Genomic DNA, 6000 nt, shown 5'->3' with positions numbered 1-6000 from the left:
TCCCTCTGTCCATGGTTGTACACGTTACCTACAGTAACAAAGTGTTCTCTGATATTTTGCGTTTGGCTGAACAAGACCTGTAAACAGGGGCGTTTCTGACCGTACGCTGTAGTTTTAGTTTCATGATAAAGTGGCGTTTGATGTCGTAAACATAAAAATATGAATGCATTTGCCAAAAGTTGAGGTTGATCCTATCTGTCCTATCACAGAGACTCCTCTTAAACATTGTGGAATGGCTTCAGGTGTTCATCTTGTTATGAAGTGATACGGTTTAATCAATTCTATCTAAAAGCCAGAAAACACTTTGATCTGCTTTATCGTCAAACAACACCTTTCTGCTCGACTGGCGCTGAACAGGAGGCTGAATTTATAGACTCGTAAACTGTTTACACGAGGCGTTCACACCCGAAGGAGCTTTAGCTCACAAGAGCGCTAATAGTTATGGTCCAAGAAATGTGCCCATCTCTCTGCAAAGTAACAGGGGTCGCAAACGTGTCGCTCCAGAAAGATGTTCTGGATTATATCACCAAGGTTCAAGTCCTTGGGAGCAGTTTTATTCTGTAAGCAAACAATTATTTATTTATATTTATAATTAGAAATTAAAAAACTCATTATCCAATGAGAGTTTTGTTACAAACAGTAAGTTTTGTTTTTTTATTAAGAGGATTTTAATTGGAATTCAAAAACCAAAAGATTGGACCAATCGACAGTAACTGTACGTTCTTGACCAGAGGTTAGCAAACACCCATCAGACTGTACAGTTAATAATAGTCCACCACGAAGGTCATCACTATTTAAAAAACCTGGGAAAAGGAAAAGTGCTGCTGTCAGTCTGTGCAGAGAGCAGCGGGGGTGAAGTGGCCCCGGGGGAAACACCTTCTTGGCTCAAGTACTTCCTGCTAATCCTGCTAATAAAACAGTTTGGGCAGAATGTGTCCAGCACGAACGCTGAGTCATTCCTTACTGACGCAGCCTCGTCCCTCACTGCAATAACTACAGTCCTGTAGCAACAACCCAAAGAAAACGGGTTTAAAACGGAAAAAGAAGTAAAGCGACTGACAAGAGGAAGTGCAAAGTGCTGCCAAGCCCACTACTGGTGATGAACAGTAATACCTACTGGTCAAGTCATAGTCAATCCTGTAAGGGCTCCCTTAAGATGCCATAAGCTCATTATCGCTTAAAGCCTTTGTAATCTTGACACATATACTGGTTTTTACCTGAGGCTCCAGACAGTGTACACATTTCTTCTCTGTGTACCAGAAAGCAGCCGCTTCCACTTTCAGAATAAAGTAAAGCTCCTTTCCTACAATGGATCTCATTTTGGCCTCGGATTCGTAACAAAACTAAGCATTAAAAAAAAGTTATGTTCTCACAACACAGTCTCTTTCCTATTGCAGATCTACATACAGTATATAATGTATATGAAACCCTTATAGGAGGCAACACCAAGGTTGGGGTCTTTATTATCTCGGCCTTTTCCACAGTGATTTTTGATTTGCCACTGCCTCTTATCCAGGTTCCAGCCTGTTCAATCACCTGAACCTCCCCCTCCCCCGCTCCTCTCCAGCACCTCATTCAGCACTCAGCTGCCGTCATATTGTATTTAGCAGACTGTGCCTTGGCTCTATCAGTCTGTTGTGCATCTGTGGCTTTCCAGCCTTCATTGCCTGATGCCAATATGCTTTTCTTTGCTTATGTTGACCTCACATTTACAGCATGAATTCAAATTTAAACCTGACAAAGTTTATGATGTTAATGTTCAAGGTGTTTGATTCAATGTCTTGACTTTTTATAAAGCCCAGTATCTCAGACACTGCTGTCTCAGAAACAGTACTTACATACTGTATACTGCATATATTGTATATACTAATTTAATTGCATAATTTTCTGAAACTGAAACTGTCTGAATTATTTCTGTAGGATTTGTTTGTACATAAAGGATCAATTTGCGAAAATAAGTGTACACACAAATTTGTTTAAATTTTGTTTAATTGACTCCCTTTCAAAACAAACAACAACCTTTGACCTGTCGAACATCCTCCGTTACTGTAAATGTCACTGTGTAAATGTTATTGTACATGCAGTACTGATGCCTTTTCACTGTCATGTTTCCTTCCATATGATCTGATCTCATGTCTTTATTGCTTTTGTTTTATCAGTTTTGTCCTCACATTGCAACCTAATTCAAATATTATTGTTCAATAGCTCATAATTTAAAACCCATTTTAATTTCAGCTTGCCAATATGTCAATAATTCAAATGGCTCAAGCAATAAAACTTTAATATCCAGTAGTTATATACAGTATTGTACTGTATAGAGCCAATTTACCATTATCACTACAAAGCCATCTCATTTCTGATTAGTCTACATGTGGAAATACAATAAAGCAGCTTTGAACCTGCTATTAGCGACAGGAGCAGATGTTCCTTAGGGGTCCAGCATTTTGGAAGCACATGCTGTTTGTGTGTTTGTGCTTGCAAAGTGTGCCGAATGTGAAGCGAGTGACATCCCTGCAGGTGGAAGCACCTCGTCAATGAACGAGGTCAGAAGAGAATCTGCACTTGTTCAAGCTAATGGCGAAAAGATAAGTGCTTGAATAGCAGCTCCGTGGGGGGTCCGAGCGGAGCAGAGGAGCAGGCCATTCTGCTTGTGTCACTTTGAATAAGGAGAATAATACACCCAACAGTTTGTGTTGCCCGTCTACTGCACGTGGCAGGACGCAGATTATGACCTTTAATAGAATGACAAACATCGTGATACTGTTTTCAAAACATCCCAAAACATAAATGCGGATAAAATTGATCAAATAAGCTTAATGCGAAAAGGAACAACTGAACATTTGTTTGAACCAGAAGCCGTATGATTCAATCTAACATGTAAACTTGTACAACACATACACAATGAACATGGCCTTAATGGTGCTCAGCGTGTCGCTGTGGGAGTCTGATCAATAGTGGCTCAATAGGATCATGTAGGCTGATGTTCTATTGATGTATTTGTGCTGTGATCCTTTTTGCATCCCTATGGAATGTGATTGACAGATAATGGAAATGAATGGCTCGATGTTTTTTCTGAATGAATCTCACATGAAACGCAACCATCTTAAGGAAACCATGCAGCCGGGAATGCGCGCACATTCAGCATAACTCAACATGGACGACCATGAGGAGATGAGCTTTTCAGGGATCAGTGTTAGCATCAGCATCCTCTGTCTGAATATGTCCTCAAGCCTGGATACGTTTTATACATGTGCCAAGGCTGAGCCTGGCTCATCCCCCAGTTGTGATGCAGGTTGGTGTTTGCATGCCATATTTAGGTCATGTTTTTACTCAAGCTTCAACAGCAGCCGACAAATTTTCGTTCTTTTTGCTGAGATCTAATATGAGCGATAACGTGAACTGCGGGCGGTTTGAGGATGTAACGTCCAGCAGAGCCGTCCATCCGTTCTCCTGAAGCCGATCCCAGCTGTCGGCGGGCAGGAGGCAGAGCGGTCCCTCCACGGCGCAGGCTGCCAATCTATCGCACCGCTGACGTACGGAGACAGAAAAGCGTTTGCATTGATGGGCAATTTAGAGTCTCCACTTAACCTGACTGCATGTCTTTGGGCTGTGAGAAAGCAGTGGAGAAAAGCCCTGGATGGACACACATGTGGAGCTTCCACACACGGAGCTGTGAAGCCAGTGCAGCCACACTTCAGCAAAGAGAAGCAGAAACTAGAAGGACACAAATGCAATTTAGAGAGCAGCAAATTGACAAGTTGACAATCGCTGTGGTTAATGCTCTCGTTGCTCCCTGCGCTCTCCGCACAGGCCTAGCTTTAACATTACTCTGGTGTATCTTTGTGGTAAAGTATTATTCACCTCAGTAATTAGAGTAAATAACCCTCAGGTCATTAATATTGATATTCTTATTACATCTATTACCAGCTGGAGTGGGCAGTGATAGCGGAGGTTTTATTGGCCACACTGAGCTGTTAGTCTGCTCTTAAAGGCAGAAACAGAGCAGCTCACTGTGCCAGAGCCAAATGTTCAGCCGTGGATTAAAGCAGGAGGAGAGATTCTAGGCCCCCATGGTTCCGTGTCCAATGCACAGATAGTTTATGTACCGATTGTACTCACAAAGAAAATAGAATGTCAGGGATGTGAATTGAGGGATGAAATAAGACTGAAAGTAGCTTAACTACAGATGGTAACATGGAAACCGCCTCCTCGTCTTTGACGACGAGCAGCCAAACATCAACACACATGTCAAAGTGTGGTCGATCCGAATGGACCCGACTCAGAGGAACCACCAGCAGGATTAAAATAGTTCAGGTTCAATTCCAGTTGATTTCACCTTGGTTCTCTGACAGTGACGGCTACAGGCCAGTTAACAACGCACAGGCTTTAGTCTGTGATGTGCTGAAATATGACCCAGAGAAAGCTAAGCTTACACCCAAACCACCAGAAGTGCAGGTGATAATACTGTTCAGTGTGACATGAGCATCAAGGATGCTTTCACAGAACTCAGGTGTGTCTTGGTCTTAACCTTAGTTCTGTCTGACCAATCAGTGACAGAGACATTGTTCCCCTGAGGCATTTTGCTACATTTGGGTTTTTCGTGATGTTGTTTTTTGATTAAAAACACTGTTAGAAATGGCAAATCACTCATATCTGATTAGGACTTTGTTCTAATGGTTGTCATGCCATTAGCGCGTTCGGTGCTAGCGACGCGGCGCCTGCTGGCTGCTGTGGATGAAGCCATTTTTTCTCACACGAAGGCAGCGCCATCAAAGAGCTGATTTGCTTAAATGTTGGTGCACTCCCTGCAGTCTGCATTTCAAAGTTTCATCTCTGTGCTGTTTCACAGTCGGGTTGAGTGAGACAGAACAGAAGCTAATTGACTTGTAGTTGTGTGGAAGCGCTCGGGCTGGAAGAGGCTGCACAGACAGGAGCAGGCACACAAACACACAGGGATGCTGTACAGACAATTACACATGCTTAGAGGATCATGGGGTTTTAATGGTCTGTGTGTGTATGTGTGTGTGTGTGTGTGTGTGTGTGTGTGTGTGTGTGTGTGAGAGAGAGAGAGAGAGAGAGAGAGAGAGAGAGAGAGAGAGAAACACAGGGTTTCTTTTCATCGTGCTGCAGGATCGGTGTGCCAACACACACACCTGCTTCTGTGGACGTGCGTCCAGGACCCGGAGCTGCTCCGATTAGCAACCCAAACACAGATTAAAGCGTGTTGACATGCTGCAGATGCATGCACATGTTTGTTTGTGTCCCTCGTGGGGACGTGGCATAGATTTCATTTAATGGAGGTTTACGCTAAGTGTAACTGTGCTGATGATCCACTTCCTCCTGTTGCTGCTTACACGCAATCACCTTGTCACACTCCTGCTGTTCTGCTCCACAGATGCACATATAGACGGAAGACATTCAGAAGAGGTGTGTAAATGAGTAGATGAGAGTGTGTGACAGGACTACACACCATTACTGTATGTGTGTTTGATTTATTCTTTTTCATTTATTCTTACAGGAATAGTTCAACAGCGATGAAGAGGAAAATATTGACGTTGCAGAGCCTGGGAGCAATTAGCCAAAAAACAAAAGGCAGGTTCAGGACTCTACTCATTCAGATGGGACTAACATTGTGGCGGCTGGTGGAGGATGAAATATTGCATGTGCACCTTGTTAATTAACTCATCATCCAGGCGTTGTTTTAACCACCGGGGGAAATTACAGGATGTGGTCAGCAACAGGAAAAAAGCCAGAGGAGAGAGCTGAGAACAAGATAATAGTATAACATGTGTAAACTTCAATTACAGCCATTATGTCACATGTCCACGGTGAAAACACATCCATAAAACAGTATAGTAGCAGAGACACAGGAAGCTTCAGAGCTGGTTGAATCTCACATATCGTTACTGTACGCGAATGTTCATTAAACACTAGCTAACTGTCGATATGGGGCCAATGTTCAGCTTTACAGTAAATATATTTATATATCGACAGACTATA

The sequence above is a fragment of the Betta splendens genome, chromosome 22 (genome assembly GCF_900634795.4).
Source record: "Betta splendens chromosome 22, fBetSpl5.4, whole genome shotgun sequence".
NCBI classification, from domain to species: domain Eukaryota; kingdom Metazoa; phylum Chordata; class Actinopteri; order Anabantiformes; family Osphronemidae; genus Betta; species Betta splendens.
This window is presented reverse-complemented; position numbering follows the sequence as displayed.